Raw genomic sequence first — 27851 nt, 5'->3', positions numbered from 1 at the left:
TATGGGAGCAGATATTTGACGTTTACACACCTACATTCTCACCTGAAAACCGGTCGATCGGCTGCCGCCTCACATGTTTCTTTCCCCACATATGAGGGGAAAGAGACACATACCGGTGGCTAGCTAGCTCCGCGTTAGCCACCACCAAACAACTCAGTTAGTTTTTCCTCATCGACCAGCATCATCGGCCCATATAAACGAAAAATAAGTCCAGTGTGAAACAGTCGCTTGGCGAGCGATCGGGTGGTTTAGCGAGTGTCAGCCTCTTAAGTTTAAGACAAGCCCGGCTGCTTTTTAAGCGACGCGGCGCTAGCTACCCAGCTAGCGTCAGTACACAGGAACTACTTCCGGTAGTTATACAAAATAAAAGCGTCCACAGGGACACAGCGGCCGCCTCGCATTACTCCCGACATACCACTAGAGTGAGCCAGCACACCACAAATGAAGTTTTCTTGTTCTCCATTCATTTCAATGGGAAAAAACTTGCATTAAAATATTCATATTTAAAAAACTATAGAAGTAATAAACACCAAAAGTCATAGCAACTCATTCCAGCTCCAGCCGCACACAATGATATATCATATGTGAACCTTGTCTCAAAACTGTGGGGCGAGTTAAGGTCCAAAATTTCAGGCGGAAAAAGAATAATAATAATAATAATAATAATAAATCCGAGCAATAGTAATAAGTGTGCCTTCGCATAGGCACACTTAATAATAATAATAATAATAAATCCGAGCAATAGTAATAAGTGTGCCTTCGCATAGGCACACTTAATAATAAATCCGAGCAATAGTAATAAGTGTGCCTTCGCATAGGCACACTTAATAAATCCAAGCAATAGTAATAAGTGTGCCTTCGCATAGGCACACTTAATAATAATAATAATAAATCCGAGCAATAGTAATAAGTGTGCCTTCGCATAGGCACACTTAATAATAAATCCGAGCAATAGTAATAAGTGTGCCTTCGCATAGGCACACTTAATAAACCGAGTAATTGCTCAATGCAGTTTATAAATGATGATTTTGATCATTAATGGGAAAAAAGCTATCCAAACCTACCTGGCCCTATGTGAAAAAGCTATTGCCTCCTAAACCTAATAACTGGTTGCACAACCCTTGGCAACAAGAACTGTAATCAAGCGTTTGATAACCGGCAATGAGTCTTTCACCTCACTGGATGAATTTTGGCCCACTGTTCTTCACAGAATTGTTTTAATTCAGCAATATTCAAGGGTTTTAGTCCGTAAACAGTCCATTTAAGGTCATGCCAAAGAATCTGAATCTGATTTAAGTCTAGAATTTAACTCTCCCACTCCAAAACCTAAAATATCTGTTTTGTGAGCAATTCAGGGGCAGACTTGCTGGTGTGTTTTGGATCGTTGTCCTGCTGCTCAATTCAAGTGTGCTACAGGGGATGAACTGATTGTGGGACATTTCTGGTCCTAAAGCAGCAAAATCAGCTCCCAGACCATCATACTACAACCACCATATCTGACTGCTGGTATGATGTTCTTTTTATGAAATGCTGTGTTAGTTTTATGCAAAACCGGACTCAAACCATCTAAAAAGTTCAGCTTTTGTCTCATCAGTCCACAAATATTTTCTTGGACATCTTAGGGATCATCAAAATGTTTTTTGTTAAATGTGAGAAAAGCCTTTGTACTGTTTTTGGTCAGCAGTGGTTTTCTCCTTGGAACTCTCCCATTTTTGCCCATTTTTGTCTCTTTCTTATTGTTGAATCATCAACTCTGATCATAACTGGCCTAACCTCTTGGACGGGTCATCCATCTGCTCTTGGAGTAATTTTTGTAGGTCGGCCACTTTTGGGAAGGTGGTTCATTGAATCCCAAAGCCTTTAAAATGGCTTTACAGACTGACAGAGGTCAATGGCTTTGTTGCTCAGCTGTTTCTTTACATCAGGGCATGATGTGTTGCTTTTTGAGATCTTTTAGCCTCGGCCTAGGTGTGGCTCATGAAATTGAATTCAGCTGTCCAAAAATAAAATGTGGTTAATCACAGATAATTTATGATTAATTTACTGGGAGGTTTATTTTTTCTTTACACAGGACCAGGTAGGTTTGGATAGCTTATTCCGCTTAATGAATGAAATGATGATTTCTAAACTGCATTTTGGATTTACTCAGCTTATCTTTGTCTACTATTAAAATTTGTTTGTCATATATAAGTGTGAGAAATATTTAAAAAGAACAGAAAGACATCAGGAGAGGGACAAATACCTTTTCACTGTATTATACACAGTTTAATGGCAGAAATTATACATTGTGTCTTGGAGCAGATGATATTTATTTGGACAAAGTGAACATCTTGATTGATGACTGCGCATGCTTTCTGTTTTTATTTGTGGAAACCTTTAACCCAGGTTTCAGCAATTAGTAATGCATCATTATGAGAGGAAAGGAGTCAGTACCTGTCTGCATAGCATCTTAGCATTGTTTTAAGACATAAAGTATCCAGTGGCAGCTCTATCTCCGCTGCCATGTTTGATCTTAAACAGACTCTGCAGAAAAGGAAAGAGAACCGGTGACCTCAGTCAAACTATACTTCTGGGACAGCTGGTTGCCCCTGTGTGTGTTTTACCCCGGTGTTCGTGGGTATTGTTTCTACCACAAGGGCATTTTGTCACCTCCCAGCTGGTCTTATCAGAGTCTTGCAGAGCTATGTGGTCTCGGAAAGGTCACCCACACCACAGGAGGCAGCAGACATGGGTACACTTCGCACCCCCCACTGTGTTGTTTTCTCTGTCTCTTCAACTTCTGAAGATGGCGAAGACCATCTTTCTTTGGTTTTATTGGGTTTTTTTCTTTCTGTGTGTCGCGTGTTCATTTTTCCACACAAGCGAAGAAACTCGAGGCTGAGGTCAGAGGTCAACATCACAGTCTCGAGGCTCCAATGACATTCCTCTTGTTTATTGCAATTCCTGCGACCTAGACCAAGTGAGACAGACATAAGATTGAAGGATTGCACAAAATGTCCTCAACTTCCTCATTATCTCCTTGGCTGCTTATGCCCTCATGTTGAGCTGGCTCACTCTGCTTCATTACTGTAAGGAGACTATCTTAAAGGTGGAATGGCAGGCTTCCAGTTGGCTCTATCAACCTGTCAATCACTCCAGTCTAATCTTAGCTCTGCCCCTCAGTGCTGCCCATCATTTCCTGGCACTGTGGAGCAGTGAGCAGATTCTAATTCCCCTGAAATAGATAAGGATTTTAATGGATGGCCTACTCAATTATGCAATGGTGTTTTGTTGTTTACTTTTGGTGGCAATACCGCACCCTTCTCTTTTCTTCTTTCTTTTTCTCTTAGGCCAAATAAATAACTTTCACCACTGAGCTAGACCAGCTTGCAAGGCATATGCTGCACAATGCACGTATTAAAATGGTAATGGATACTGTTGAAAGGCTTCTTGTAAACACACACATACACGTCTGCACACACGCGCGGTGCTCTCTGCCACTCTGCCTGTCATTCTCTGCTGTTCAATCAATCAATCAATCTTTATTTATAAAGCACTTTTCATACAGAAAAAATGTAGCACAAAGTGCTTTACATAGTTAAAAGCAGCCCACCCCACCCTCCAACTCACTCCCCACACTCTCAATACACATATATCCCCCCACCCACATACACATACACACACGCGCACACTTAAAGAGTAAAAATTGGGCTGGGCTCGCATGAGCCAAGTGAGGAAACATTATAACAGAGAGCCGTCTGCACCGGGAGCCGGTCACAGACCGCAGCCTCCGGGCTGGGCACACAGTCGGAGGGAGGCAAAGGAGCCCCCCAACCAGGCTGAGAGGACCCCAGAGACCCAGCAGTCACGGTCAATAACAGCCCCGGTGCAGAGAGCCCCCTCCGAGGAAACACTGGAGATATGCCACAATAGGCTATATACAGGGTAAAATGATAAAATAAATAAGAACGGGTTACAATATAAATATAAATAGAGTAAGAAGATTAAAAAATGGATAAGAATAAAATCAATAAATATTAGGTAAAACCTGAATTAATAATAAAATAACAGGATAGAATAAATAAGCATAAAATAAATAAACGTTAGGTGAAAGCTAAATTAAAAAGGTGGGTCTTGAGCCTGTTCTTAAAAACATGTACGTTCTCTGCTGCCCTGAGCTCCTCCGGCAGGCTGTTCCACAGACGAGGACCATACCACTGAAAAGCTGCCTCTCCGTGAGTATGTGTCCTGACTTTAGGGACAATCAAAAGGCCAGTGCCAGAGGACCTCAGGGTCCACGAGGGTTCGTATGGTAAAAGCAGATCTGAGAGATAAGAAGGCCCAAGACCATTAAGACATTTAAAAACCAATAAAAGAACTTTAAAATCGATCCTGAAACACGCAGGGAGCCAGTGCAGCGATTCTAAAACCGGTGTAATGTGGGCCCGCCCTCTGGTCTTCGTCAGCACATGAGCTGCAGAGTTTTGCAAGAGTTGTAAAGTTGAAATATTCTTCTTAGGAAGACCAGAGAGCAGGGCATTACAGTAATCAATGCGACTGGTAATAAAAGCATGCATCAGCATCTCCGTGTTGGCCCGAGAGAGAATAGGGCGGACTCTGGCTATATTTTTTAGATGATAAAATCCAATTTTGGTCACATGTTTAACATGTGGGATAAAACCAAGCTCAGAGTCAAAAATAACGCCCAGGTTTTTCACTTGTAGCGAAGGACATAGTGAAAATGCCTCTAATTTAGACAAGAGTTTCTCTCTCTGAGCCTCAGGACCGACAATTAAAACTTCAGTTTTGTCCTGGTTAAGCTGTAAAAAGTTTTCTGCCATCCAAGATCTTATATCCAAGATACAGTTAAAAAGGGCATCCATTGGTCTGGTGTCATCAGGAGACACGGAGATGTACAGCTGCGTGTCATCAGCGTAACTGTGGAAGTTCACTCCATGCCTCCTGATGACACTGCCGAGAGGCAACATATACAAATTAAAAAGTACAGGGCCTAGAACCGACCCTTGAGGCACACCACATGTCATTTTATGGATCTTAGAGGAGCATGTATCCATACTCACCATAAAAGATCTGTCAGAGAGATAGGAAGTGAACCAGTTGTGTACAGCACCAGAGAGGCCCACCATGTGTTTTAGTCTGTTTAAAAGAACAGCGTGGTCTACTGTATCAAAGGCTGCGCTTAGATCCAGTAGCACCAGGACTGAGAGCTTTTGGGCGTCCCAGTTACATCTAAGATCATTTAAAACCTTTAGGAGAGCAGTCTCTGTGCTGTGGTTCACCCTAAATCCAGACTGGAATATCTCCAGGATCTGTCTATCATTGAGAAAATCAGTAATCTGAGTAAAAACAAGTTTTTCTAAGACTTTACTTAAAATGGTAAGTTGGATACAGGTCTGTAGTTATTAAAATCATTACAATCCAAATTGCTCTTCTTCAGAAGGGGCCTCACCACCGCCGTTTTAAAGGCAGCAGGGAAGACACCCAACTGAAGAGAGCAATTCATCATGTATAAAAGCTCAGCCTCAAAAAATCCATAAAGTGTTTTAAAGAGTGAAGAAGGAATTGGATCTAAAAGACATGTGGTGGGTCTCACTGTGGAGAAAACCTTCTGAAAGTTCTCAGCATTAACCAGGACAAAGCTGTCCAGTGTCTCCTCAGGTACAATCGAGCCCTCAGATGTGTTTACAATCATATCGCGATTAGATAAAATATCAGATCTGATGGCGCTGATCTTTCCCCTGAAGTGGTCTGCAAACTGCTCACAGAGCGAGTCTGTGGGGGTTCTTTTGGAGCTGTTAAAATCAGGGTTAAATAAATGATCTATGGTGGAAAAGAGGACCTTGGGATTATTTTTGTTAATACTGATTATTTTGGCGAAGTATGAATTTCTTGACTTCCTTAATGTATTATTGTACATTTTAAGTTGCTCGGAAAATATTTGATGGTTGATATTATTTTTATTTTTCCTCCATCTCCTTTCTGCTGCCCTGCAATTTCTTTTGAGTTTTTTGACTTCTTCGTTTCTCCAGGGTGATGCATGTTTTACGTTAATCTTTTTGGTGGTGAGTGGAGCAACGGAGTCAAGGCTTTTCTTCAGTTTGCTGTTAAAATAACTAAAAATCAAATCGCAGGGTGCAGGTAAAATCACAGGGGGGCATTTGACTAAAACCCTGGTAAAATTTGCAGCCACTTCAGAGGTCAGATAGCGCCTCCTCACAGTTCGCACCGAGGTCTTCCGCTGAATAAAACCGGTGATGTTAAAAAACACACAGTAGTGGTCAGAGACAGCCAAGTCAACAACAGAGGACACGCTGGTGGACAGCCCAGCTGTTGTCACAGTAACCATCTCACCTTCCCTTCACAGTCCCGCCCTAATGAGACCACTGGAGGACACGGAGAGGGAGAGAGCAGCAAGGGGGTGGCAGAGAGATGCAGACACAGAGAAAAACAGACATGTATCACAGGAAGATGGGCAGCATGGAGGCAGGGTTGCCATTGTCTTGTATCTGCTCGCTGCACACGAGAAACCCTCTCTGTCAGCTACCGTTCCAGAAACAAAAGCCACTGCCCAGCCAGCAGCATCTGCTGATTACACTGTCTGCTCATGACCACACCACAAGTTCAGTTTGCTGGCTTGGCATTTCCATGTAAATCCAATAACATTATCGTTAATAGATAATTACCCCGCGCTGCATGTTTTGTGACCGCAAACACAGATTAAAATTCAATTAAAGGTAAAAGTGTGCGTGGGTGCTGCCTGCTCTGCTTTGCTGAGTGGCTCCATTGAAGCTCAATGTCATGATTCGGCTGTGTGGCAGGCAGGAGAGGACCCAAACGCAAACTCACAGAGACAAAAGGTAAACTCAAAAAACACAGCTTTATTGCTGGCGTGGAGTGGGACACGAAAAACAATACAAAATAAACTAAACTGGAAAAACTAAAGCACAAGGAGCCACAGGGAAAAATCACACAGCTATGATGGAGACTACGACACTGACAAAGAGAAACACAGGGCTTAAATACACAGAGGGATAACGAGGGAATGAGACACAGAAGGAGGGCACAGCTGGGAGAAATCAGGACTGGACGAGACAGAGACGCAAAACTAGAAACACTCACATGAGGCATGGACCTTCAAAGTAAAACAGGAAGTATCACACAGAGACGCGAACTAGACACAGTGGAGACAGCAACTAAGAAACAGAGACAAACCATAAGGCAGAGGTCTAAGAACCAAAATACACAGAGGGAAATACTCAGCTTTGAACACAAGAGACTAGACTAGAGGGAGTAACAAAAGACCAACCATGAGAACATAATGCACAATGCAGGGTGACAGAAAACAAGAAACTCAAACATGCAAAGACACACCATAAACAGAACAGAGGGGGCACAGAGAGCCATGAAGGGCAGGGGAGACTTAACATGGGTTGAAACACAAGGGGGAACTAATAAGCAAATCAACATAGGAGGCCTAATGAGCTAAACATACTATAAACATCAAAATGAACTAAAACTCAAAACACTGGGTCCTAAGACCCAGGATCGTGACACTCAATGAATCACATTCAGCGATTATATCTAATGTACATGTGTATAATGCACTTGAATTCATTTGAAAGAGGCAGTATTAAAACTAGAAAGTGCATTTTCTGAAGAAACTGCAGTGTGAATGCTTGAATCTGAATGTATGCACTGAAATGAATTAATTGCTGAATTTTGAGTTAAAAATATTGAATGAGATAAAAAAAAACAAAAAAAAAAACGAATTTAACCTGAAAACAAAGGTGCTGAACTGCTAAAAGCTGAAGGTTACACAGAAGGAGGAGTTGGAAAAAAACTGAAAATGTTTTAAATGTAAATTAGAAAACCCTAAGAAATGAGAAAAGAACATTTAGAGTCAGAAAACATCTGAATGAATATTAAAAGGTCATATTCTTTGAATCACTGAATGACTCAAATGTGATCCCTCCACTTTGATCCACACAGTTTAAAAAGTTTAAATGCCTGAGCTTTGAAAGATACGGTGTTGGAAAGAGAACAATAATGGCGACAATTTGAGGGTAAAATGATGGCTGTAACACTGTGGACACAGCAGCAGTTGAAAGAGAAGTGTTTAAGATGAATCTTGGTACAGTGGCAGGCAGAGCTCGTTAAGCAGGCAGGTGTGAGCCTGGTTGCTATAGTGACCGCACCCAATGGCTCCATACACACGTACACAGACATGCGCCTCACTTTTGCTGCTTAAAATGAACAGAAAAGTCAGGCCGAAACAAATCGCTCCCAAATGAAAAGTAAAAGTCGTATTGACAAAATTCTTTCACCGTGAGCGACAGCAATGTCTAGTCTACCTAATTCTCAGTTTTCATGCCTGTGGAGCTTATTATATGGACGTGGTGACAGTGGAAAGACACCATGCTCTTCTGATTTTCAAACGAACCTTCTGAGCCATTTTAACATTAGAGTCTATGGAAGAGTTGGAGGGAGGAGGCTGTGCATTGGTGACATTTATGAAAGAACCATAACACCTAGTACAATAGTAAACACATTGGATGAAAGAGGACAGCCATGGCTACGTTTTGAGGGTAAAATCATACCTGTAGAGCAAACGCTGCGGACACAGCAGCAGTTTTAAAAAAGATTTTAAGATTAATTTTTTTGCTCCTCTCACTCTAGCAGTTGAGCTGCCTCACTCTAGCCCCAACATTCCGTCCCATACACACCCATTATAAACTCTGAAACGGGTGAAAAAACATCATGAAACTTAAACTGGAACTGAAGAAAAAGTATAAAAGATATTGAAAAGATAAATACAAGTTGAATAGTTGAATGTCTTGTCTTCGTTTTAAAGTTTGAATGGTGGCTCTATGTCAATGTATGTGGAAGTAGTAAGAGTTTAAAAATGAGTAAGTTGAATGAGGATTTGAAGGGTCTCCCCATTGAAATACATTATAAATTTTTGTTGAATAAAGTTGAATAAAATTAAAAATATAAATGTTAAAAATATGAAAAATAGAAGCAGTGTTGTCCAAAAGAATAGGAATCTAACGGTGTTTGAATGGTTTTTCTAAGTTGAACGGTTTTGAAGGAGTAGGCTTACAAAAAACGTACGGAATAGATAATAATAATAACTAGAAAGTGCATTTTCTGAAGAAACTGCAGTGTGAATGCTTGAATCTGAATGTATGCACTGAAATGAAATAATTACTGAATTTAAGTTAAAAATTTTGAATGAGATTTAAAAAAAAAAACCCCGAATTTAACCTGAAAACAAAAGTGCTGAACTGCTAAAAGCTGAAGGTTACACAGAAGAAGAAGTTGGAAAAAAGCTGAAAATGTTTTAATTGTAAATTAGAAAACCCTAAGAAATGAGAAAAGAACATTTAGAGTCAGAAAACATCTGAATGAATATTAAAAGGTCATATTCTTTGAATCACTGAATGACTCAAATGTGATCCCTCCACTTTGATCCACACAGTTTAAAAAGTTTAAATGCCTGAGCTTTGAAAGATACGGTGTTGGAAAGAGAACAATAATGGCGACAATTTGAGGGTAAAATGATGGCTGTAACACTGTGGACACAGCAGCAGTTGAAAGAGAAGTGTTTAAGATGAATCTTGGTACAGTGGCAGGCAGAGCTCGTTAAGCAGGCAGGTGTGAGCCTGGTTGCTATAGTGACCGCACCCAATGGCTCCATACACACGTACACAGACATGCGCCTCACTTTTGCTGCTTAAAATGAACAGAAAAGTCAGGCCGAAACAAATCGCTCCCAAATGAAAAGTAAAAGTCGTATTGACAAAATTCTTTCACCGTGAGCGACAGCAGCTTCTAGTCTACTGAATTCTCAGTTTTCATGCCTGTGGAGTTTATTATATGGACGTGGTGACAGTGGAAAGACACCATGCTCTTCTGATTTTCAAACGAACCTTCTGAGCCATTTTAACATTAGAGTCTATGGAAGAGTTGGAGGGAGGAGGCTGTGCATTGGTGACATTTATGAAAGAACCATAACACCTAGTACAATAGTAAACACATTGGATGAAAGAGGACAGCCATGGCTACGTTTTGAGGGTAAAATCATACCTGTAGAGCAAACGCTGCGGACACAGCAGCAGTTTTAAAAAAGATTTTAAGATTAATTTTTTTGCTCCTCTCACTCTAGCAGTTGAGCTGTCTCACTCTAGCCCCAACATTCCGTCCCATACACACCCATTATAAACTCTGAAACGGCTGAAAAAACATCATGAAACTTAAACTGGAACTGAAGAAAAAGTATAATAGATATTGAAAAGATAAATACAAGTTGAATAGTTGAATGTCTTGTCTTCGTTTTAAAGTTTGAATGGTGGCTCTATGTCAATGTATGTGGAAGTAGTAAGAGTTTAAAAATGAGTAAGTTGAATGAGGATTTGAAGGGTCTCCCCATTGGAATACATTATAAATTTTTGTTAAATAAAGTTGAATAAAATTAAAAATATAAATGTTAAAAATATGAAAAATAGAAGCAGTGTTGTCCAAAAGAATAGGAATCTAACGGTGTTTGAATGGTTTTTCTAAGTTGAACGGTTTTGAAGTTATAGGATTACAAAAAACGTACGGAATACAGAATAAAATATAACTAGAAAGTGCATTTTCTGAAGAAACTGCAGTGTGAATGCTTGAATCTGAATGTATGCACTGAAATGAATTAATTGCTGAATTTTGAGTTAAAAATATTGAATGAGATAAAAAAAAACAAAAAACAAAAAAAACGAATTTAACCTGAAAACAAAGGTGCTGAACTGCTAAAAGCTGAAGGTTACACAGAAGAAGGAGTTGGAAAAACACTGAAAATGTTTTAAATGTAAATTAGAAAACCCTAAGAAATGAGAAAAGAACATTTAGAGTCAGAAAACATCTGAATGAATATTAAAAGGTCATATTCTTTGAATCACTGAATGACTCAAATGTGATCCCTCCACTTGGACCCACACAGTTTAAAAAGTTTACATCTCTGAGCTTTGAAAGACAAGATGTTGGAAAAAGAACAACGATGGCGACGTTTTGAGGGTAAAATGATGGCTTTAACACTGTGGACACAGCAGCAGTTGAAAGAGAAGTGCTTAAGATGAATCTTGGCCCAGTGAGAGAGAGAGCTCGTTAAGCAGGCAGGTGTGAGCCTGGTTGCTATAGTGACTGCACCCAAGGGCTCCATACACACGTACACAGACATGCACCTCACTTTTGCTGCTTAAAATGAACAGAAAAGTCAGGCCCAAACAAATCGCTCCCAAATGAAAAGTAAAAGTCGTATTGACAAAATTCTTTCACCGTGAGCGACAGCAATGTCTAGTCTACCTAATTCTCAGTTTTCATGTCTGTGGAGTTTATTATATGGACGTGGTGACAGTGGAAAGACACCATGCTCTTCTGATTTTCAAACGAACCTTCTGAGCCATTTTAACATTAGAGTCTATGGAAGAGTTGGAAGGAGGAGGCTGTGCATTGATGACATTTATGAGAGAACCGTAACACCTAGGACAATAGTAAACACATTGGATGAAAGAGGACAGCGATGGCTACGTTTTGAGGGTAAAATCATACCTGTAGAGCAAACGCTGCGGACACAGCAGCAGTTTTAAAAAAGATTTTAAGATTAATTTTTTTGCTCCTCTCACTCTAGCAGTTGAGCTGCCTCACTCTAGCCCCAACATTCCGTCCCATACACACCCATTATAAACTCTGAAACGGGTGAAAAAACATCATGAAACTTAAACTGGAACTGAAGAAAAAGTATAATAGATATTGAAAAGATAAATACAAGTTGAATAGTTGAATGTCTTGTCTTCGTTTTAAAGTTTGAATGGTGGCTCTATGTCAATGTATGTGGAAGTAGTAAGAGTTTAAAAATGAGTAAGTTGAATGAGAATTTGAAGGGTCTCCCCATTGAAATACATGGGAAATTTTTGTTGAATAAAGTTGAATAAAATTAAAAATATAAATGTTAAAAATGAGAAAAGTAGAAGCAGTCATGTCCAAAAGAATAGGAATCTAATGGTGTTTGAATGGTTTTTCTAAGTTGAACGGTTTTGAAGGAGTAGGAGTACAAAAAACGTACGGAATAGATAAAATATAATAACTAGAAAGTGCATTTTCTGAAGAAACTGCAGTGTGAATGCTTGAATCTGAATGTATGCACTGAAATGAATTAATTGCTGAATTTTGAGTTAAAAATATTGAATGAGATTAAAAAAAAACAAAAAAAAAAACAAATTTAACCTGAAAACAAAGGTGCTGAACTGCTAAAAGCTGAAGGTTACACAGAAGAAGGAGTTGGAAAAAAACTGAAAATGTTTTAAATGTAAATTAGAAAACCCTAAGAAATGAGAAAAGAACATTTAGAGTCAGAAAACATCTGAATGAATATTAAAAGGTCATATTCTTTGAATCACTGAATGACTCAAATGTGATCCCTCCACTTTGATCCACACAGTTTAAAAAGTTTAAATGCCTGAGCTTTGAAAGATACGGTGTTGGAAAGAGAACAATAATGGCGACAATTTGAGGGTAAAATGATGGCTGTAACACTGTGGACACAGCAGCAGTTGAAAGAGAAGTGCTTAAGATGAATCTTGGTACAGTGGCAGGCAGAGCTCGTTAAGCAGGCAGGTGTGAGCCTGGTTGCTATAGTGACCGCACCCAATGGCTCCATACACACGTACACAGACATGCGCCTCACTTTTGCTGCTTAAAATGAACAGAAAAGTCAGGCCGAAACAAATCGCTCCCAAATGAAAAGTAAAAGTCGTATTGACAAAATTCTTTCACCGTGAGCGACAGCAATGTCTAGTCTACCTAATTCTCAGTTTTCATGCCTGTGGAGCTTATTATATGGACGTGGTGACAGTGGAAAGACACCATGCTCTTCTGATTTTCAAACGAACCTTCTGAGCCATTTTAACATTAGAGTCTATGGAAGAGTTGGAGGGAGGAGGCTGTGCATTGGTGACATTTATGAAAGAACCATAACACCTAGGACAATAGTAAACACATTGGATGAAAGAGGACAGCCATGGCTACGTTTTGAGGGTAAAATCATACCTGTAGAGCAAACGCTGCAGACACAGCAGCAGTTTTAAAAAAGATTTTAAGATTAATTTTTTTGCTCCTCTCACTCTAGCAGTTGAGCTGCCTCACTCTAGCCCCAACATTCCGTCCCATACACACCCATTATAAACTCTGAAATGGGTGAAAAAACATCATGAAACTTAAACTGGAACTGAAGAAAAAGTATAATAGATATTGAAAAGATAAATACAAGTTGAATAGTTGAATGTCTTGTCTTCGTTTTAAAGTTTGAATGGTGGCTCTATGTCAATGTATGTGGAAGTAGTAAGAGTTTAAAAATGAGTAAGTTGAATGAGGATTTGAAGGGTCTCCCCATTGAAATACATTATAAATTTTTGTTGAATAAAGTTGAATAAAATTAAAAATATAAATGTTAAAAATATGAAAAATAGAAGCAGTGTTGTCCAAAAGAATAGGAATCTAACGGTGTTTGAATGGTTTTTCTAAGTTGAACGGTTTTGAAGTTATAGGATTACAAAAAACGTACGGAATAGATAAAATATAATAATAATAATAATAATAAAGATTCGAATAACAATACTGTGAATGCTTTTCAAGCATTCACACTAATAATAAAGATTAGAAGAACAATACTGTGAATGCTTTTCAAGCATTCACACTAACTAGAAAGTGCATTTTCTGAAGAAACTGCAGTGTGAATGCTTGAATCTGAATGTATGCACTGAAATGAATTAATTGCTGAATTTTGAGTTAAAAATATTGAATGAGATTAAAAAAAAACAAAAAAAAAAAACGAATTTAACCTGAAAACAAAGGTGCTGAACTGCTAAAAGCTGAAGGTTACACAGAAGAAGGAGTTGGAAAAAAACTGAAAATGTTTTAAATGTAAATTAGAAAACCCTAAGAAATGAGAAAATAACATTTAGAGTCAGAAAACATCTGAATGAATATTAAAAGGTCATATTCTTTGAATCACTGAATGAAGAAAATGTGATCCCTCCACTTTGATCCACACAGTTTAAAAAGTTTAAATGTCTGAGCTTTGAAAGACAAGATGTTGGAAAGAGAACAACGATGGCGACGTTTTGAGGGTAAAATGATGGCTTTAACACTGTGGACACAGCAGCAGTTGAAAGAGAAGTGTTTAAGATGAATCTTGGCAGAGTGGCAGGCAGAGCTCGTTAAGCAGGCAGGTGTGAGCCTGGTTGCTATAGTGACCGCACCCAATGGCTCCATACACACGACACAGACATGCACCTCACTTTTGCTGCTTAAAATGAACAGAAAAGTCAGGCCGAAACAAATCGTTCCCAAATGAAAAGTACATGTCGTATTGACAAAATTCTTTCACCGTGAGCGACAGCCATGTCTAGTCTACCTAATTCTCAGTTTTCATGCCTGTGGAGCTTATTATATGGACGTGGTGACAGTGTAAAGACACCATGCTCTTCTGATTTTCAAACGAACCTTCTGAGCCATTTTAACATTAGAGTCTATGGAAGAGTTGGAGGGAGGAGGCTGTGCATTGGTGACATTTATGAAAGAACCATAACACCTAGGACAATAGTAAACACATTGGATGAAAGAGGACAGCCATGGCTACGTTTTGAGGGTAAAATCATACCTGTAGAGCAAACGCTGCGGACACAGCAGCAGTTTTAAAAAAGATTTTAAGATTAATTTTTTTGCTCCTCTCACTCTAGCAGTTGAGCTGCCTCACTCTAGCCCCAACATTCCGTCCCATACACACCCATTATAAACTCTGAAACGGGTGAAAAAACATCATGAAACTTAAACTGGAACTGAAGAAAAAGTATAATAGATATTGAAAAGATAAATACAAGTTGAATAGTTGAATGTCTTGTCTTCGTTTTAAAGTTTGAATGGTGGCTCTATGTCAATGTATGTGGAAGTAGTAAGACTTTAAAAATGAATAAGTTGAATGAGAATTTGAAGGGTCTCCCCATTGAAATACATGGGAAATTTTGGGAAATTTTTTTTGAATAAAGTTGAATAAAATTAAAAATATAAATGTTAAAAATATGAAAAATAGAAGCAGTCATGTCCAAAAGAAGAGGAATCTAATGGTGTTTGAATGGTTTTTCTAAGTTGAACGGTTTTGAAGGAGTAGGAGTACAAAAAACGTACGGAATACAGAATAAAATATAATAACTAGAAAGTGCATTTTCTGAAGAAACTGCAGTGTGAATGCTTGAATCTGAATGTATGGACTGAAATGAATTAATTGCTGAATTTTGAGTTAAAAATTTTGAATGAGATAAAAAACAAAACAAAAAAAAAACCCGAATTTAACCTGAAAACAAAGGTGCTGAACTGCTAAAAGCTGAAGGTTACACAGAAGAAGAAGTTGGAAAAAAACTGAAAATGTTTTAAATGTAAATTAGAAAACCCTAAGAAATGAGAAAAGAACATTTAGAGTCAGAAAACATCTGAATGAATATTAAAAGGTCATATTCTTTGAATCACTGAATGACTAAAATGTGATCCCTCCACTTTGATCCACACAGTTTAAAAAGTTTAAATGCCTGAGCTTTGAAAGATACGGTGTTGGAAAGAGAACAATAATGGCGACAATTTGAGGGTAAAATGATGGCTGTAACACTGTGGACACAGCAGCAGTTGAAAGAGAAGTGTTTAAGATGAATCTTGGTACAGTGGCAGGCAGAGCTCGTTAAGCAGGCAGGTGTGAGCCTGGTTGCTATAGTGACCGCACCCAATGGCTCCATACACACGTACACAGACATGCGCCTCACTTTTGCTGCTTAAAATGAACAGAAAAGTCAGGCCGAAACAAATCGCTCCCAAATGAAAAGTAAAAGTCGTATTGACAAAATTCTTTCACCGTGAGCGACAGCAATGTCTAGTCTACCTAATTCTCAGTTTTCATGCCTGTGGAGCTTATTATATGGACGTGGTGACAGTGTAAAGACACCATGCTCTTCTGATTTTCAAACGAACCTTCTGAGCCATTTTAACATTAGAGTCTATGGAAGAGTTGGAGGGAGGAGGCTGTGCATTGGTGGCATTTATGAAAGAACCATAACACCTAGTACAATAGTAAACACATTGGATGAAAGAGGACAGCCATGGCTACGTTTTGAGGGTAAAATCATACCTGTAGAGCAAACGCTGTGGACACAGCAGCAGTTTTAAAAAAGATTTTAAGATTAATTTTTTTGCTCCTCTCACTCTAGCAGTTGAGCTGCCTCACTCTAGCCCCAACATTCCGTCCCATACACACCCATTATAAACTCTGAAACGGGTGAAAAAACATCATGAAACTTAAACTGGAACTGAAGAAAAAGTATAATAGATATTGAAAAGATAAATACAAGTTGAATAGTTGAATGTCTTGTCTTCGTTTTAAAGTTTGAATGGTGGCTCTATGTCAATGTATGTGGAAGTAGTAAGAGTTTAAAAATGAGTAAGTTGAATGAGGATTTGAAGGGTCTCCCCATTGAAATACATTATAAATTTTTGTTGAATAAAGTTGAATAAAATTAAAAATATAAATGTTAAAAATGAGAAAAATAGAAGCAATGTTGTCCAAAAGAATAGGAATCTAACGGTGTTTGAATGGTTTTTCTAAGTTGAACGGTTTTGAAGGAGTTGGCTTTCAAAAAACGTACGGAATAGATAATAATAATAAAATATAATAATAAAGATTAGAAGAACAATACTGTGAATGCTTTTCAAGCATTCACACTAATAAAATATAACTAGAAAGTGCATTTTCTGAAGAAACTGCAGTGTGAATGCTTGAATCTGAATGTATGCATTGAAATGAAATAATTACTGAATTTAAGTTAAAAATTTTGAATGAGATAAAAAAAAAAAATCCCGAATTTAACCTGAAAACAAAAGTGCTGAACTGCTAAAAGCTGAAGGTTACACAGAAGAAGAAGTTGGAAAAAAGCTGAAAATGTTTTAATTGTAAATTAGAAAAACCTAAGAAATGAGAAAAGAACATTTAGAGTCAGAAAACATCTGAATGAATATTAAAAGGTCATATTCTTTGAATCACTGAATGAAGAAAATGTGATCCCTCCACTTTGATCCACACGGTTTAAAAAGTTTAAATGCCTGAGCTTTGAAAGACACGGTGTTGGAAAGAGAACAATAATGGCGACGTTTTGAGGGTAAAATGATGGCTGTAACACTGTGGACACAGCAACAGTTGAAAGAGAAGTGCTTAAGATGAATCTTGGTACAGTGGCAGGCAGAGCTCGTTAAGCAGGCAGGTGTGAGCCTGGTTGCTATAGTGACCGCACCCAATGGCTCCATACACACGTACACAGACATGCGCCTCACTTTTGCTGCTTAAAATGAACAGAAAAGTCAGGCCGAAACAAATCGTTCCCAAATGAAAAGTAAAAGTCGTATTGACAAAATTCTTTCACCGTGAGCGACAGCAGCTTCTAGTCTACTGAATTCTCAGTTTTCATGTCTGTGGAGTTTATTATATGGACATGGTGACAGTGGAAAGACACCATGCTCTTCTGATTTTCAAACCAACCTTCTGAGCGATTTTAACATTAGAGTCTATGGAAGAGTTGGAGGGAGGAGGCTGTGCATTGGTGACATTTATGAAAGAACCATAACACCTAGTACAATAGTAAACACATTGGATGAAAGAGGACAGCGATGGCTACATTTTGAGGGTAAAATCATACCTGTAGAGCAAACGCTGCGGACACAGCAGCAGTTTTAAAAAAGATTTTAAGATTAATTTTTTTGCTCCTCTCACTCTAGCAGTTGAGCTGCCTCACTCTAGCCCCAACATTCCGTCCCATACACACCCATTATAAACTCTGAAACGGGTGAAAAAACATCATGAAACTTAAACTGGAACTGAAGAAAAAGTATAATAGATATTGAAAAGATAAATACAAGTTGAATAGTTGAATGTCTTGTCTTCGTTTTAAAGTTTGAATGGTGGCTCTATGTCAATGTATGTGGAAGTAGATACAGTTTAAAGAGGATGAAGTTGAATGAGAATTTGAAGGGTCTCCCCATTGAAATACATTATAAATTTTTGTTGAAAAAAGTTGAATAAAATTAAAAATATAAATGTTAAAAATGAGAAAAATAGAAGCAATGTTGTCCAAAAGAATAGGAATCTAACGGTGTTTGAATGGTTTTTCTAAGTTGAACGGTTTTGAAGGAGTTGGCTTTCAAAAAACGTACGGAATAGATAATAATAATAAAATATAATAATAAAGATTAGAAGAACAATACTGTGAATGCTTTTCAAGCATTCACACTAACTAGAAAGTGCATTTTCTGAAGAAACTGCAGTGTGAATGCTTGAATCTGAATGTATGCACTGAAATGAATTAATTGCTGAATTTTGAGTTAAAAATATTGAATGAGATAAAAAAAAACCAAAAAAAAAAACCCGAATTTAACCTGAAAACAAAGGTGCTTGAACTGCTAAAAGCTGAAGGTTACACAGAAGAAGAAGTTGGAAAAAAACTGAAAATGTTTTAAATGTAAATTAGAAAACCCTAAGAAATGAGAAAAGAACATTTAGAGTCAGAAAACATCTGAATGAATATTAAAAGGTCATATTCTTTGAATCACTGAATGACTAAAATGTGATCCCTCCACTTGGACCCACACAGTTTAAAAAGTTTAAATGCCTGAGCTTTGAAAGACACGGTGTTGGAAAGAGAACAATAATGGCGACAATTTGAGGGTAAAATGATGGCTGTAACACTGTGGACACAGCAGCAGTTGAAAGAGAAGTGCTTAAGATGAATCTTGGCACAGTGGCAGGCAGAGCTCGTTAAGCAGGCAGGTGTGAGCCTGGTTGCTATAGTGACTGCACCCAATGGCTCCATACACACGTACACAGACATGCACCTCACTTTTGCTGCTTAAAATGAACAGAAAAGTCAGGCCCAAACAAATTCTTCCCAAATGAAAAGTACATGTCGTATTGACAAAATTCTTTCACCGTGAGCGACAGCCATGTCTAGTCTACCTAATTCTCAGTTTTCATGCCTGTGGAGTTTATTATATGGACGTGGTGACAGTGTAAAAACACCATGCTCTTCTGATTTTCAAACGAACCTTCTGAGCCATTTTAACATTAGAGTCTATGGAAGAGTTGGAGGGAGGGGGCTGTGCATTGGTGACATTTATGAAAGAACCATAACACCTAGGACAATAGTAAACACATTGGATGAAAGAGGACAGCGATGGCTACGTTTTGAGGGTAAAATGGTGGCTGTAGAGCAAACGCTGTGGACACAGCAGCAGTTTTAAAAAAGATTTTAAGATTAATTTTTTTGCTCCTCTCACTCTAGCAGTTGAGCTGCCTCACTCTAGCCCCAACATTCCGTCCCATACACACCCATTATAAACTCTGAAACGGGTGAAAAAACATCATGAAACTTAAACTGGAACTGAAGAAAAAGTATAATAGATATTGAAAAGATAAATACAAGTTGAATAGTTGAATGTCTTGTCTTCGTTTTAAAGTTTGAATGGTGGCTCTATGTCAATGTATGTGGAAGTAGTAAGAGTTTAAAAATGAGTAAGTTGAATGAGGATTTGAAGGGTCTCCCCATTGAAATACATTATAAATTTTTGTTGAATAAAGTTAAATAAAATTAAAAATATAAATGTTAAAAATATGAAAAATAGAAGCAGTGTTGTCCAAAAGAATAGGAATCTAACGGTGTTTGAATGTTTTTTCTAAGTTGAACGGTTTTGAAGTTATAGGATTACAAAAAACGTACGGAATAGATAAAATATAATAATAATAATAACTAGAAAGTGCATTTTCTGAAGAAACTGCAGTGTGAATGCTTGAATCTGAATGTATGCACTGAAATGAATTAAATACTGAATTTAAGTTAAAAATCTTGAATGAGATTAAAAAAAAAAAAACCCGAATTTAACCTGAAAACAAAAGTGCTGAACTGCTAAAAGCTGAAGGTTACACAGAAGAAGAAGTTGGAAAAAAGCTGAAAATGTTTTAATTGTAAATTAGAAAAACCTAAGAAATGAGAAAAGAACATTTAGAGTCAGAAAACATCTGAATGAATATTAAAAGGTCATATTCTTTGAATCACTGAATGACTAAAATGTGATCCCTCCACTTGGACCCACACAGTTTAAAAAGTTTACATCTCTGAGCTTTGAAAGACAAGATGTTGGAAAAAGAACAACGATGGCGACGTTTTGAGGGTAAAATGATGGCTTTAACACTGTGGACACAGCAGCAGTTGAAAGAGAAGTGCTTAAGATGAATCTTGGTACAGTGGCAGGCAGAGCTCGTTAAGCAGGCAGGTGTGAGCCTGGTTGCTATAGTGACCGCACCCAATGGCTCCATACACACGCACACAGACATGCACCTCACTTTTGCTGCTTAAAATGAACAGAAAAGTCAGGCCGAAACAAATCGTTCCCAAATGAAAAGTAAAAGTCGTATTGACAAAATTCTTTCACCGTGAGCGACAGCAATGTCTAGTCTACCAAATTCTCAGTTTTCATGTCTGTGGAGTTTATTATATGGACGTGGTGACAGTGGAAAGACACCATGCTCTTCTGATTTTCAAACGAACCTTCTGAGCCATTTTAACATTAGAGTCTATGGAAGAGTTGGAAGGAGGAGGCTGTGCATTGGTGACATTTACGAAAGAACCATAACACCTAGGACAATAGTAAACACATTGGATGAAAGAGGACAGCGATGGCTACGTTTTGAGGGTAAAATCATACCTGTAGAGCAAACGCTGCGGACACAGCAGCAGTTTTAAAAAAGATTTTAAGATTAATTTTTTTGCTCCTCTCACTCTAGCAGTTGAGCTGCCTCACTCTAGCCCCAACATTCCGTCCCATACACACCCATTATAAACTCTGAAACGGGTGAAAAAACATCATGAAACTTAAACTGGAACTGAAGAAAAAGTATAATAGATATTGAAAAGATAAATACAAGTTGAATAGTTGAATGTCTTGTCTTCGTTTTAAAGTTTGAATGGTGGCTCTATGTCAATGTATGTGGAAGTAGTAAGAGTTTAAAAATGAGTAAGTTGAATGAGGATTTGAAGGGTCTCCCCATTGAAATACATTATAAATTTTTGTTGAATAAAGTTGAATAAAATTAAAAATATAAATGTTAAAAATATGAAAAATAGAAGCAGTGTTGTCCAAAAGAATAGGAATCTAACGGTGTTTGAATGGTTTTTCTAAGTTGAACGGTTTTGAAGGAGTAGGCTTACAAAAAACGTACGGAATACAGAATAAAATATAACTAGAAAGTGCATTTTCTGAAGAAACTGCAGTGTGAATGCTTGAATCTGAATGTATGGACTGAAATGAATTAATTGCTGAATTTTGAGTTAAAAATTTTGAATGAGATAAAAAACAAAACAAAAAAAAAACCCGAATTTAACCTGAAAACAAAGGTGCTGAACTGCTAAAAGCTGAAGGTTACACAGAAGAAGAAGTTGGAAAAAAACTGAAAATGTTTTAAATGTAAATTAGAAAACCCTAAGAAATGAGAAAAGAACATTTAGAGTCAGAAAACATCTGAATGAATATTAAAAGGTCATATTCTTTGAATCACTGAATGACTAAAATGTGATCCCTCCACTTTGATCCACACAGTTTAAAAAGTTTAAATGCCTGAGCTTTCAAAGATACGGTGTTGGAAAGAGAACAATAATGGCGACAATTTGAGGGTAAAATGATGGCTGTAACACTGTGGACACAGCAGCAGTTGAAAGAGAAGTGCTTAAGATGAATCTTGGTACAGTGGCAGGCAGAGCTCGTTAAGCAGGCAGGTGTGAGCCTGGTTGCTATAGTGACCGCACCCAATGGCTCCATACACACGTACACAGACATGCGCCTCACTTTTGCTGCTTAAAATGAACAGAAAAGTCAGGCCGAAACAAATCGCTCCCAAATGAAAAGTAAAAGTCGTATTGACAAAATTCTTTCACCGTGAGCGACAGCAATGTCTAGTCTACCTAATTCTCAGTTTTCATGCCTGTGGAGCTTATTATATGGACGTGGTGACAGTGTAAAGACACCATGCTCTTCTGATTTTCAAACGAACCTTCTGAGCCATTTTAACATTAGAGTCTATGGAAGAGTTGGAGGGAGGAGGCTGTGCATTGGTGACATTTATGAAAGAACCATAACACCTAGGACAATAGTAAACACATTGGATGAAAGAGGACAGCCATGGCTACGTTTTGAGGGTAAAATCATACCTGTAGAGCAAACGCTGCGGACACAGCAGCAGTTTTAAAAAAGATTTTAAGATTAATTTTTTTGCTCCTCTCACTCTAGCAGTTGAGCTGCCTCACTCTAGCCCCAACATTCCGTCCCATACACACCCATTATAAACTCTGAAACGGGTGAAAAAACATCATGAAACTTAAACTGGAACTGAAGAAAAAGTATAATAGATATTGAAAAGATAAATACAAGTTGAATAGTTGAATGTCTTGTCTTCGTTTTAAAGTTTGAATGGTGGCTCTATGTCAATGTATGTGGAAGTAGTAAGAGTTTAAAAATGAGTAAGTTGAATGAGGATTTGAAGGGTCTCCCCATTGAAATACATTATAAATTTTTGTTGAATAAAGTTGAATAAAATTAAAAATATAAATGTTAAAAATATGAAAAATAGAAGCAGTGTTGTCCAAAAGAATAGGAATCTAACGGTGTTTGAATGGTTTTTCTAAGTTGAACGGTTTTGAAGGAGTAGGCTTTGAAAAAACGTACGGAAAAATAAAATATAATAATAATAATAATAATAATAAAGATTCGAATAACAATACTGTGAATGCTTTTCAAGCATTCACACTAATAATAATAAAGATTCGAATAACAATACTGTGAATGCTTTTCAAGCATTCACACTAACTAGAAAGTGCATTTTCTGAAGAAACTGCAGTGTGAATGCTTGAATCTGAATGTATGCATTGAAATGAAATAATTACTGAATTTAAGTTAAAAATTTTGAATGAGATAAAAAAAAAAAAAAACCGAATTTAACCTGAAAACAAAAGTGCTGAACTGCTAAAAGCTGAAGGTTACACAGAAGAAGAAGTTGGAAAAAAGCTGAAAATGTTTTAATTGTAAATTAGAAAAACCTAAGAAATGAGAAAAGAACATTTAGAGTCAGAAAACATCTGAAAGAATATTAAAAGGTCATATTCTTTGAATCACTGAATGACTCAAATGTGATCCCTCCACTTTGATCCACACAGTTTAAAAAGTTTAAATGCCTGAGCTTTGAAAGATACGGTGTTGGAAAGAGAACAATAATGGCGACAATTTGAGGGTAAAATGATGGCTGTGACACTGTGGACACAGCAGCAGTTGAAAGAGAAGTGCTTAAGATGAATCTTGGTACAGTGGCAGGCAGAGCTCGTTAAGCAGGCAGGTGTGAGCCTGGTTGCTATAGTGACTGCACCCAATGGTTCCATACACACGTACACAGACATGCGCCTCACTTTTGCTGCTTAAAATGAACAGAAAAGTCAGGCCGAAACAAATCGCTCCCAAATGAAAAGTATAGGTCGTATTGACGAAATTCTTTCACCGTGAGCGGCAGCAATGTCCACTCTACCTAATTCTCAGTTTTCATGCCTGTGGAGTTTATTATATGGACGTGGTGACAGTGTAAAAACACCATGCTCTTCTGATTTTCAAACCAACCTTCTGAGCCGTTTTAACATTAGAGTCTATGGAAGAGTTGGAGGGAGGAGGCTGTGCATTGGTGACATTTATGAAAGAACCGTAACACCTAGGACAATAGTAAACACATTGGATGAAAGAGGACAGCCATGGCTACGTTTTGAGGGTAAAATCATACCTGTAGAGCAAACGCTGTGGACACAGCAGCAGTTTTAAAAAAGATTTTAAGATTAATTTTTTTGCTCCTCTCACTCTAGCAGTTGAGCTGCCTCACTCTAGCCCCAACATTCCGTCCCATACACACCCATTATAAACTCTGAAACGGGTGAAAAAACATCATGAAACTTAAACTGGAACTGAAGAAAAAGTATAATAGATATTGAAAAGATAAATACAAGTTGAATAGTTGAATGTCTTGTCTTCGTTTTAAAGTTTGAATGGTGGCTCTATGTGAACGTATGTTGAAGTAGTAAGAGTTTAAAAATGAGTAAGTTGAATGAGAATTTGAAGGGTCTCCCCATTGAAATACATGGGAAATTTTTGTTGAATAAAGTTGAATAAAATTAAAAATATAAATGTTAAAAATGAGAAAAATACAAGCAGTCATGTCCAAAATAATAGGAATCTAACGATGTTTGAATGGTTTTTCTAAGTTGAACGGTTTTGAAGGAGTAGGCTTTCAAAAAACGTACGGAATAGATAATAATAATAACTAGAAAAATTTGCATTTCCTGCGAAAATGCAGTGTGGATGCTTAAAGCTGAAGCTGTATGCAAAAAGTAGCTGAAAAAGCTGAAAAGTTGCAGAAATTGTAAAAACTTTGCAGAAGCAAAAGAAGTTTGCTAAAATGGAATAACTTAGCAGAACTGCAATATCTTAGAGGAAACATAATACTTGGCAGAAATAGCATAGCAGAATTTAGCAGAAATATTGTAACTTACCAGAAACATGATAACTTCTCAAAAATACAAGAATTTAGGAGAAATAGTATAAGATAACAGAAAGAATATATTTAGCCAAAAATACTTAAACATTACAGAAACACTATGATTTAGAAAAATAGTACAACAGAGCAGAAATATTGTGATTTACCAGAGACACTGTGATGAACTATGAATATTGTAATTTTAAATTGAGACTATGTTTTAGCACAAATATTATAATTTGGCAGAAATACTATAATTTAGCAGAAATACTATATTAAGCACAAATCCTATAAAAAGCAGAAATACTGTACTATGATTTAGTAGAAAAACTATAATTAATCAGAAATACTAAATTTAGCAGAAATACTATATTAAGCACAAATACTATGAAAAGCAGAAATAGTATATTAAGCACAAATCTTATAAAATAGCAGAAATAGTATGATTAAGCATAAATACTACATTTAGCAGAAATACTATATTAAGCACAAATCCTATAAAAGCAGAAATAGTATATTAAGCACAAATCTTATAAAATAGCAGAAATAGTATGATTTAGCACAATAGTAATAAGTTAAACAGAAAAATTGGAAAAGCAAAATGGACAGCTGAAAAAATGCTGAACATGCTGAGGGTCCCTCAAATATACTTGTTAAATGACAAAAATCTGCAAAAAATTTTATTACAGCCACACAATCACAAATATGTACACATGAGGAAACACACATGCACAGAGAGACCCACACACAAGATCCAATTCAGTCAACCAGTCTAAATATATTGAATTTAAATCTTAGAATCAGATCATCCCATTAAAAGCCTTTCTCTCTCTCTCTCTCTCTCTCTCTCTGTCACACACACACACACACACACACACACACACACACACACACACACACACACACACACACACAGGGAGAGAGAAGTAAGTTTCTAGGTCAGCCTGGGAGCTGGTGAATTTGAATCCACCAATCAGAGAGGCTGTGCACTTTTCCCCACCAAAACAGGTGCATCTGTTTACACACGCAGCAGCACAGAGAGACACAGGATTTTTGCAGTCTATTTCTCATAGTGACGACTCCCCTCAAACAAATGACCGTAATTTCCTAACCGTAGGGGCTAGAACGGTCATTCTTACACCGTTTTGTTCAGAAGAGATGGGGGAATCTTCAAGTGTTGACAATTTAATATTAAAATATGAATTTTTAGAGATATATGACATGGATGACTTGTTGACTTAGAAGCCACGAATTCCCCAATATGCAAATTTGAATGCCTGAGACCACATATGTGATTGGCTGGCTGGGAAGCCGTGCAGGCCCTGATTTGTGGATTTGAATTCCTCAGCCCTCAGATATGATTGGCTGGCTTAGAAGCCACGAAGGCCCCAATATGCAAATTTGAATGCCTCAGGACACTTATTTGATTGGCTGGGAAACTGTGCAGGCCCTGATTTGAAAATTTGAATGTCTCAGTCCTCACAGAGGATTGGCTGCCTGGGGACCTGGCAGAAATATATAGAAATACTATTATTAAGCATAAATACTACATTTAGTAGAAATACTATGTTTTAGCACAAATATTATAAAAAGAAGAAAAACTATAATTTAGCAGAAATACTATATTAAGCACAAATCCTATAAAAAGCAGAAATACTATAATTTAGAACAAATAGTATAAAAAGCAGAAATACTATAATTTAGTAGAAATACTATGTTTTAGCACAAATACTATAAAAAGCAGAAATACTATAATTTAGCAGAAATACTATATTAAGCACAAATCCTATAAAAAGCAGAAATAGGATGATTAAGCATAAACACTACATTTAGTAGAAATACTATGTTTGAGCAAAAATCCTATAAAAAGCAGAAATACTATATTAGGCACAAATCCCATAAAAAGCAGAAATAGTATGATTAAGCATAAATACTACATTTAGTAGAAATACTATGTTTTAGCACAAATAGTATAAAAAGCAGAAATATTGTAATTTAGCAGAAATACTATATTAGGCACAAATCTTATAAAATAGCAGAAATAGTATTATTTAGCACAATAGTAATAAGTTAAACAGAAAAATTGGAAAAGCAAAATGGACAGCTGAAAAAATGCTGAACATGCTGAGGGTCCCTCAAATATACTTGTTAAATGAAAAAATCAGCAAAAAAATGCACAGGGAGAGAGAAGTAAGTTTCTAGGTCAGCCTGGGAGCTGCTGAATTTGAATCCACCAATCAGAGAGCCTGTGTACTTTTTCCCGCCAAAACATGTGCCTCTTTTTACACACGCAGCACAGAGAGGCACAGGATTATTGCAGCCTATTTCTCATAGTGAGGACTCCCCTCAAACAAATGACCATAATTTCCAAACCGTAGGGGCTAGAGCGGTCATTCTTACACCGTTTTGTTCAGAAGAGATGGGGGAATCTTCCAGTGTTAACAATTTATCATTAAAATGTGAATTTTTAGAGATATATGACATGGATGACTTGTTGACTTAGAAGCCACGAATTCCCCAATATGCAAATATGAATGCCTGAGACCACATATATGATTGGCTGGCTGGGAAGCCGTGCAGGCCCTGATTTGTGGATTTGAATTCCTCAGCCCTCAGATATGATTGGCTGGCTTAGAAGCCATGAAGGCCCCAATATGCAAATTTGAATGCCTCAGGACACATATATGATTGGCTGGGAAGCCGTGCAGGCCCTGATTTGAAAATTTGAATTTCTCAGTCCTCACAGAGGATTGGCTGCCTGGGGACCTGGCAGAAATATATAGAAATACTATGATTAAGCATAAATACTACATTTAGTAGAAATACTATGTTTTAGCACAAATACTATAAAAAGCAGAAATACTATAATTTAGCAGAAATACTATATTAAGCACAAATCCTATAAAAAGCAGAAATAGGATGATTAAGCATAAACACTACATTTAGTAGAAATACTATGTTTGAGCAAAAATCCTATAAAAAGCAGAAATACTATATTAGGCACAAATCCCATAAAAAGCAGAAATAGTATGATTAAGCATAAATACTACATTTAGTAGAAATACTATGTTTTAGCACAAATAGTATAAAAAGCAGAAATATTGTAATTTAGCAGAAATACTATATTAGGCACAAATCTTATAAAATAGCAGAAATAGTATTATTTAGCACA

General features: G+C 37.3%; 1 protein-coding gene across 1 annotated transcript in view; it reads right to left on the bottom strand.

The window, feature by feature from the left end:
- Positions 1-2253: 2253 nt before the first annotated feature.
- The window catches only part of LOC145420235 (TOG array regulator of axonemal microtubules protein 1-like), a 321547-nt gene continuing 295949 nt past the window's right edge, over positions 2254-27851 (bottom strand). Inside the window, exon 8 of the mRNA XM_080289306.1 lies at positions 2254-2950. The gene's annotated coding sequence lies outside the window, so the exon portion shown is untranslated. The remainder of the gene's footprint in view (positions 2951-27851) is intronic.

This window comes from Astatotilapia calliptera, chromosome 14 (assembly GCF_964374335.1).
Source record: "Astatotilapia calliptera chromosome 14, fAstCal68.1, whole genome shotgun sequence".
NCBI lineage: Eukaryota > Metazoa > Chordata > Actinopteri > Cichliformes > Cichlidae > Astatotilapia > Astatotilapia calliptera.
This window is presented reverse-complemented; position numbering and strand designations above follow the sequence as displayed.